The sequence below is a fragment of the Herpailurus yagouaroundi genome, unplaced genomic scaffold (genome assembly GCF_014898765.1).
Source record: "Herpailurus yagouaroundi ecotype Mexico unplaced genomic scaffold, PumYag 198, whole genome shotgun sequence".
NCBI lineage: Eukaryota > Metazoa > Chordata > Mammalia > Carnivora > Felidae > Herpailurus > Herpailurus yagouaroundi.
This window is the reverse complement of record NW_024412429.1, coordinates 26,660,930-26,670,298: the sequence shown is the minus strand read 5'-3', so window position 1 is coordinate 26,670,298 and position 9,369 is coordinate 26,660,930. Positions and strand designations below refer to the sequence as shown.

Here is a 9,369-nt window from a genome sequence, read left to right as displayed (position 1 = left end):
TTTCTTTTCTTTTCTTTTCTTTTCTTTTCTTTTCTTTTCTTTTCTTTCTCTTCTCTTCTCTTCTCTTCTCTTTTCTTTTCTTTTCTTTTCTTCTTTTAAAATCTCTGTTTTAGCATTTACCATAGAATATTGTAAACATTTGTTTGCCTATCTCACTCTTGCAATGGAGTTCCTTGAGAGATCTGCCACTTTTATTTACCCTCTCAGCGTCTTCATGTCTTCATCTGTGTTTTTCATTGGCAAAGTGGGAACAGAGAGTCTCTTTAAAGGTTTGTTGTGGGCATTCCACTGCGTAAGGGAAGGAGAGTTCTTGGCACATATTAGGCACCCAATAATGGAAGCTATTGTTGTGATAATTATATTATTTATCCACTTCTGTATCCTCAGGGCCAGGCACAGTGCCTGATGTGTGATGAGTGCAAAATACACTTCTGGTGGATTAATGAATTAATTTATAAGTTTACAGAATATGGCTTCCAAATGAAAGAAGAATGTCTTTTTGTAGTGTGTATAGACTGGTGCAACAATGCCGTGCACTTCCCCCCGTCCCCCCCGCCCCATCCCTTTCCCTGCCTGGTGCTCATGCTCGGGCATTAACTTTTCTTGGGAAATTAATTGCTCTCTTATAGGTATAGAAAGTCTATTGACTGTTAATTCCATGTAGATGTGGCTTAATAGAGATAAGAAGACTTTCCTTCCTTGATCAACACCTCCTTAATCTACCTACTTTATGGTCCAGGGCCCAGTCTTCCTGTCCTGTTAACCTCTATACTCTCTGAATCCAACAACCAACTCCTGGCCACAGTAATCTGATCAAGATGAAATCTACAGTCCTGCTAACCCCAGATCCCTCTGATCTGTTGGTTCTGATCTATTCGTCTCTCTCAGTGTTGACAAAACCTGTTAGCTGATTTCCATTCCACCTCCTACCGCTCCCCTACTTTCTTTGAGGAAGATATTTGTGAATTATTTTAAGCCAGTCAAATCACTCCAAGAGTTAAGTGCTATTTTAGAGCCTTTGACTAGCGGTTGGGAAGGAAAGATTTAGGGAGGGAGACAATTTCACAGTCATATCCCATAAAAATTTCAAGTGTGTGGTAAGTTTCAACATATTAAGATACTAGTGTAAAGTTGGTCACCGTTCTCAGATACTAAATGCCAAAGTATTCAGTAACAAATGGCTCCTTAAAGCAATGCTATCGGGTGCAGGTGACACACATCAGAAGTCACTTGCTGCTTAAGAGAATGCCTTCCTTTACAGTGTCTTCTGAACAGACTGTTTTCCCTTGCTGTTTATTTCCACCTGGATGCAGAATTTTGTCCTCTTTGATCAGGACCGCTGTCTCTATGTCCTGGTCGGACTTTTTACCTCCCACCAGTCCTTGCCAATAAGTAGCTAGCTGCTGAGCCATCCTCTCCTCCAGAGATTTTGTGCTGGCTCTAGGGCCCTGCGTGGCTTTTCAGGGGGAGCAGACCTCCACAAGTTGATCGTGAGGTGAAAACCCTCTTGACTGATGATTTCACTTGCTTTCATGTGCTTTGTTTAACTGAATCCCCAGTCCACCTACCAAAGTACATCTCCAAACTGAAAAGCCATACCAGTTCCGGGAAGTCTTTCCAGATTGATAAGAACACAGAGGTTTTATCTTGTCTCAACATTTCCAGACCTCTCTATTGATTGTTCCCATCTCAGTTATGCATGTGGCACTTCCCTTCTTTCTCCTTTACCACTCATGCTCGTTGGAAGTCAGGCCTCCTTGATTAGCTGCTGTCTTCATTTTGCTCTCTGTGTATTCCCATCATTGCTGGTGCAGAGCATTATTCTAGTAATAGACTGGGCACAGTTAGAATGGAATGCCTTCCTTCCTTCCTCCCTCCCTTTGTTCCTCCCTTCCTTCCTTCCTTCCTTCCTTCCTTCCTTCCTTCCTTCCTTCCTCCCTCCCTCCCTTCCTTCTTTCCTTCCTTCTTTTCTTTCTTTCTTTCTTTCTCTTTCTTTCTTTCTTTCTTTCTTTCTTTGATCAGTGAATCCCAGGTATAATTATGACTTAATAAATGCTTTTTTATTGATGATGAAATGTTCTCTCACAGTCACAGACTGTACCTTCCTGTAATCCAGGTAGTATAGGTCATGGGGAAATAATGGTGGGATGTGAAAGCTGATAAAATCTGGAGTCACGTCTTATTAACAAACTGAAAACTTGGATTCCTTTTGGAACAATTTCTTTACATACATGGCACCAGCTCTGTTATGGGTTGGGACTAAAAATAAGTCCACAGTTTTCATCACAGATTGTGGAGTTTGGATAAAGACAAAGGACTTTCTAAAATGCCTGGATTGCTCCCACCTTCAGGGAAGTCACCACTCCACAAATAGGGTAGCATATTTTTTTTTTTTTTTTTCTGGTGAGGGCACCAGATTTTTCTCTGTATGTATATTTTGTTTTGACATATGGAATAATGAGATAATCTACCACTAAGTTTTGGAGGTATTGCCACAATCACTAATTTCACAGGGAAGAAAGATGATTGCAGTCATATTTTTGTTACTTTGTAGCTGTCATTCCTGGTAATAATTCATAACACTGTTGAATAGGGGTTGATATTTTATTCCGACCTATCAATAGGAATATGCACACGGAGAATGTTAAATTAAAGCTAGAAGGGACCCAAGAACACTTTTGTTTTCTAAATAAGGAAACAGATCCTTAGAGAGGTGACATTTAAGATTAGACAGCTAACATATTGCAAACCCAGGCCATTGGATTCCTAGTCTAGTTCCCTTTCCAGTAAATCGTACTGCCTCTATGAGTCTTGGCGCAGAAAATAGGGCAGGGCTGGTAATGTTGAGAAATTGCTCCCAAGTTTTGCCCATTTACATAGAAGTCTTCATAGTGCTTCATTGACGCCTTCACTTTTTACAGAGGTGTTATTGTGGACATAATCAATACGTGCTTGTGTATATGGAACGTGCATACCGGGTATGTAAAGTAATGAGACACTGTACTGAAAACTTTTGTTCCAGATAATGCTGAACCATCACGGACCTGGCCTGTAGGTCTTTGTGAATAAAGAAAATTAAATGGAAGGGCAGCAAATATTTGATATGGGGGAGAAGCGTCGAATATTGGAGAAAGGTCCAGAAAGGACACATTGTCAACTTCCTGTGCCTTTGTTAGGCCATGCGATTCCAGAGGCTCTTGCTCTGGGCTTATTGGTGGGGAGAGGGTGCCCCCCTGTTTCTTTTATCCTCTTGTTTCCAACCCTCTACCCCTCAGTGAGGTCCAGAAGTTTTTGTCTCCAGTAAATGTAAAAGAAAAAAAAAATGTGTATAATCCTTTCTTGATCTTATTTCCTATTTCTTGTAGGGACTAGTGTTGTTGACCCTTCTATAGAGTAAAAACAAAAAATGAAACAAAACCTCTAAACTTGTTAAAAAATCATCTTAATGTTTATTTATTTTTGAGGGAGGGAGAGAGAGAGAGAGAGAAAGAGAGAGGACACAAGTGGGGCAGGGGCAGAGAGAGAGAGAGAGAGAGAGACAGAGAGGAGAGACAGAATCCGAAGCAGTCTCCAGGCCGTGAGCTGTCAGCACAGAGCCCGCCGTGGGGCTCGAACTCACGAACTGTGAGATCATGACCTGAGCCAAAGTCGGACGCTTAACCAACAGAGCCACCCAGGCGCCCCCAAACCTCTAAACTTTTTGTAACCTCTCCCTCTTTGTACTTCCTTTTAAGTAAATCCCACTAGGCCTTGGTGGTGTCTCCCTCCACATTAGGGTTCACAGGGCTTCTCTTTTGCATCATTCAGAACCACTGGTGTGACGGTGACCCTAGGCCTCTGCTTAGCAGCATTATAATGAGGTCCTCTTTTTTGTTCTACTTCTCAGGGCAATTCATTGCCATGAAGCACAGGACTTCCCCTCCCAAGAGACTTTAGAATGTACGTCTCTCTTCCAAAATTATGGGCATCTTAATTTGTAATAAAATCACAAGAATGACTTGTGGTAAGTTTTTGGCAGGATCTAGAAAATAATGGCTTCATTTAAACATGAATCACTAAAATACTGCCTTCTTAACATAATTAACTCAAAGCAGCCCTTATTGTTTTGAATTAAGAGATTTCCTCCACAAATTTCTGTGCCTTACTGTAGACTTCCAGCATGGAGGTCTGGGCACCATAGCACAGAAAACTGTTTTCACAAATTTTCTTTTCTTTCAAACATAAAATAAAGACGCATCGCTTCTCATTATCTTCCTGAAGAGATATTCTCAGGTGTCCAGAGTACTAATAGGCTGATTATGACATGTATGAATAAATTATACCAAAGGTGTAAAAAGGGAAACGTTGAGAAATATCATTTTCCCTGAGGGAGGTTTTTCAGTAATCATGGGAGGAGCACGAGGAGGCTGCTGTTTAGTGAGGAGGGCATGTGGTTCGGAGCTTCACTGGGATAGGACCTTAGAATGCTCCCCAGTTCCCCTTGTCCTAAACAGGACTACAGTTGGGGCATACGGCAGTGGTGAGTCCAGAGATGAACTGGAAGCATGTGGGTTTAATGAAATATCACTGAGAGCTTTGCTTTGCTGTGAAATCAGTTGTCACACAATGGTGCTTCTGAGTCACAGAAAGAATACTGTTATCTTCATTCTTTATTTTTAAACATAGGTAGACTTGACCACGTTTAAGGTGATGAAGAAAAGACAACATGCTCTCCCCTTTGAGAACTTAAGACTCTAAAAGACAACATGATTGGTAGCCCAAATTGTAACTTGGATTTTTTTTTTCAAAAAAAAAATGTTTTTTTGAGAAAGAAAGAGATGTTTTGTTGACATTTGTGACAGCAACGCGTGGTGTGAAGGGTCGTCGGTGCGCAGCCACCCGAGCGGCAAGCGGGTTGCTTAGAGCGTGACGCCCAGTATTGACACGGGTGCAGAACAGGATGACCACGAACCTCAAAGAGAAGACTGAAAATCACTGTACAAAAAGGTAAGTAAAAATAATACCAATTTATCTATTCAAAAAAGAAAAAAGGGGCCAGCCCTTGAGTGGCAGAGCATGAAAAAGACGGAAGGACCCGACGCCTCGGGGGCACCGGTGGCCAGGTACCGAGCTGTGCGCCCGGCGAAGGGGGGCCGGGCCTGTCTTGGCTTCTAAAGCTTAGTTTAAGCGTTCCAGATTTTTCTCTTTTGGCGTACTTCTGTTTTAAGAACTCCTGAAGCACACCAGCCGAACAACCAGCCAGCCCTTCTTAGTCCTAAGGTCAAGACTAGGGACCCTCCCTTGGCGAGGCTTAAATCTCAATCAAGAAGGACTCTGAAGGAAATTCAGAGACTTTTTATCCTTGTCCCAATGACACTGATTCTTTCTTTCTGTTGCAAGTTAATCTTTGGTGATGAGGAAAAGTAAGGAGGTGTATGACCTACTTTCATTATAGAGAAAGCAGCTGACTAAGGAAAATGCAGCTGATTGGAGAAGGAAGGAAACGTTGGTAACGTAAGTATTTTTTCTTTTAGGGTGGGATGGGCCAGTTATAACATATCACAGTTTCACTTGTTAACACATTCCATGTTCCTATTAAGACAATTTTTAATAATTGTTGGGCTTGATTCCTTCTTTGAAGTAGGGTCCCATCTACTCTGCATGTGGAATACCTTTCACACTGAGTGATGTCCAGGGAGCAGAGTCAAGAGTCAAGCTCAAAGTCATGATGACCCCCGCAGTAGAGATAAATATACGAAGTGAGAGGAGTTTCAAAGGCAACTTTAAAAAATTGCATCTTATTCTTCTTTGATTTGGTTAAACACCCGATGATATGCAATTCGATTTTTTTTTTTAACATTTATTTATTTTTGAGAAACAGAGTGAGACAAAGCATGAGTGGAGGAGGGGCAGAGAGAGAAGGAGACACAGGATCTGAAGCAGGCTCCAGGCTCTGAGCAAGCAGTCAGCACAGAGCCTGATGTGGGGCTCGAACCCACGAACTGTGAGATCATGACCTGAGCCGAAGTTGGACGCTCAACAGACTGAGCCACCCAGGTGCCCCTGGTGGTATGAAATTCTAAAGGGCACACAGTGACAAGTTCATTTCCCTTCAACCCTCATCCTATGATGGTCTAGCTTTTCTCCCAGAGATAATCATTGTTGTTTTATTTTATTGTTCTAGAGATGGTCTATTAGAGGCTTCTTTTTAAAGAAAAATTTTTTTTGATGTTTATTTATTTTTGAGACAGAGGGAGACAGAGCATGAACGGGGGAGAGGCAGAGAGAGAGGGAGACACGGAATCCAAAGCAGGCTCCAGGCTCTGAGCTGTCAGCACAGAGCCCGAAGCGGGACTCGAACTCACTGACTGTGATATCATGACCTGAGCCCAACCGACTGAGCCACCCAGTCGCCCCTAGAAGCTTCTTTTAAAAATATGCTCAGTCAGTTCAGCATCCAACTTCGCTTCAGGTCATGATCTCACAGTAGGTGGGTTTGAGCCTCGCCTAGGCTCTGCACAGACAGCTCAGAGCCTGGAGCCTGCTTTGGATTCTGTGTCTCCCTCTCTCTCTGCCCCTCCTGTTTGCACTCTGTCTCTCTCTGTCTCTCAAAAATAAATAAAAATGTTTAAAAAATATTCTTTTAATCCTTCTGATAATATCAGGTCATGAGGTTCAAATGTTTCCTACCAGTGAACGGTATTTTGACCCCTTTTGGCAGGAGGGATGGGTCGCAACAGCTCCTGCTCCTGGTCGCAACAACTGAGACATCCGATATTGTCAGGGGCTCTATTAGTTTCCTGTTTCTCTGTTTTGAGCATTCTTACATGCGCACATCCTGATTTGGTTATACGTGGCCCAATTTCGTTGAGGCCCTCTGTGAATCTGGCCAAGATGAACATGCAGCATTTTTTTTTTTTTTTTTTTAGAACCATTTTTTAAAATAGCGATCATAGGATAGCCTGGGTGGCTCAGTCGGTTAAGCGTCAGACTTGGGCTCGGGTCATGATCTCGCCGTCTGTGAGTTCGAGGCCCGCGTCGGGCCCTGTGCTGACAGCTGGGAGCCTGGAGCCTGGAGCCTGTCTCGGATTCTGTCTCCCCCTCTCTATCCCCCTCCCCTGCTTATGCTCTCTCTCTCTCTCTCGCTCAAAAAAAAAAAAAAATTAAATAAATAAGTAAACATTAAAAAAAAATAATAAAAAAATAAAATAGTGATCATACTTTCTGAAGCATTAACGGAAGGACGTGTTATTCCCCATTTGTATCACTGTATCACTTTGAACTGTTACTAATAATAAGTTTGCACTGTCTGTATGCCACTGCCCCCAACTCTCTGAGAGTAATAACTTGGCATTAATTTTAGTCCAGGTGCATAGGTTTCAAAATCAAGGAGAGGAGAAGTACTTTTTTTAGAGGAGGTTCTTTCTGAGCGTGGTCATATCATCTGTATTCACAAAGAATGAAGTGTTCTCCTGTTGTATCCCTGATCCGGTTACACAGAAGCATTCCTTATAGCTCTAAATGGACACCTAAAAATTAAAGCCCATTACTATGAATGTATGTAAGATGTACTTTCTTTTCCTTGTTACATTAAAAGCGCAGAAACATGTCTGACCCAGATTAACATTTCTCAGGATTAGAATGAATAGGCTTTTAAATTGCTTTGTAACTGTATCAAAGTGTGTTCAAATACACTTTTTTTTTTTCTTTTCTCAGTGGTGGAAGAAAGAACATTCTTGAGAGTGATAGTCCGCATTTGCAACATTAAAACAGACACTGTATATAGCATCTCATTTCTCCCCGCTCCCACCCAGCCGGGAAACATGCCTGAAGGTAACAAGGGATTTGTCCTAGAAGCTCGCCACTGAAGTGCCTGGGGGTTTGAAGCCAGGCGACACTGGAGACCCGTCTCCAGGGAGGCAAAGACTGCCTTCACTATTGGAGCCAGACCGTTGACTGTGGTGCGAAAGCCCTGGTCTCTGCACACGGGAAAGGGTTTCCAAGCATGGTCTTGTAGGATGTTCATACCTGCTGTTATGGACTGAATGTTTGTGTCTCCCCAAAACTCACAGGCTAAATCTCTCACCCCCAGTGTGATAGGAGTTGCAGGTGGGGCCTTTGAGAGGTAATTAGGTTCAGATGAGGTCTCGAGGGCTGGGCCCCATGATGAGATTAGTGCCCTTTTAAGAAGAGAAAGAGAGACTTGAGCCTTTTCTTGGTCCGCCATGTGAGGACAGCGTGAGAAGACAGCCATCTGCAAGCCAGAAGAGGGTCCTCATGGAGAAACTTAATCAACTGGCACCTGGATCTTGAAGTTCCCAGACTCTAGATCTAAACTAAATAAACCAAATAAACAAATTCCTGTTGTTTAAGCCACCGGGTCAATGGTATTCAGTTACTGTAGCCTGAGCTGACTAGGACAACTGCATACTTTAATGCTACTCTGACATCGAAATTTTGACTTATTCCTCTTAGCCCTGTCCTCAGCGTTACTGTTTGCTTTGATTTGGGCCCGTTCTTGCCTGTGACCTAGACAGCCTGTCAGGTCAAAAGTCCTCATGGTATTCCGTGGAAACGGTTACTCCTCCAACATCTCCGAGTTCAAAGATTGAATCCCGGTAGATTCCCCTAACCAGGAGTATTTAGTGTTTTTGTTTTGTTTTGTTTTAAATTGCATTTCCTTGATAATTTATTCATTGCACTTAATCACCAACACTATATTAAAACAATTTCTTTTCCCTTGTCTGTGTGTCTCTATTAGAATCTTAGCCTTGTGAAGGTTGGGAGTTATTCTCTTTTGTTCCTCTCTGCACTGTCGGCAAGTAGCTAGCACAGTACCCAGCCCCAAGTGGTGCTTAGTGGATGACTAACTGAGGAGCACTCCCAGGCTGTGATTAAGGTCAGTAGGTGACAGAACCTTTGATTCAGGGCTAACTTGGTCCTTGAAAAGAGCTAAGGAATTCTTGGGATGCCATGTTTTGGTTTTTTTTTTTTCTTTTTTTGTTTGTTTTTTTGTTTTTATTTTTTTCCCCCCAGGGTGTCTCTTTCCATCACTCTCTCTATTGCTTGTCTGGATACTGTCAAACTCATTTCCTTGTTTTACTTTTTTTTTTTTTATTTTATTTTTATTAAAAAAAATTTTTTTTTCAACGTTTATTTATTTTTGGGACAGAGAGAGACAGAGCATGAACGGGCGAGGGGCAGAGAGAGAGGGAGACACAGAATCGGAAACAGGCTCCAGGCTCTGAGCCATCAGCCCAGAGCCCGACGCGGGGCTCGAACTCACAGACCGCGAGACCGTGACCTGGCTGAAGTCGGACGCTTAACCAACTGCACCACCCAGGCGCCCCTCCTTGTTTTACTTTAAATTGACTGCTCTAAACTGACCTG

General features: G+C 42.6%; 1 long non-coding RNA gene across 1 annotated transcript; it reads left to right on the top strand.

Annotated features, from left to right (window-relative positions):
- Window positions 1–4,542: 4,542 nt before the first annotated feature.
- On the top strand, window positions 4,543–8,495 carry LOC121013135 (uncharacterized). Its single transcript, XR_005782521.1, has 3 exons — window positions 4,543–4,986; window positions 5,435–5,493; window positions 7,705–8,495. It is a non-coding gene; the product is annotated as an uncharacterized LOC121013135 (long non-coding RNA).
- Window positions 8,496–9,369: the final 874 nt, after the last annotated feature.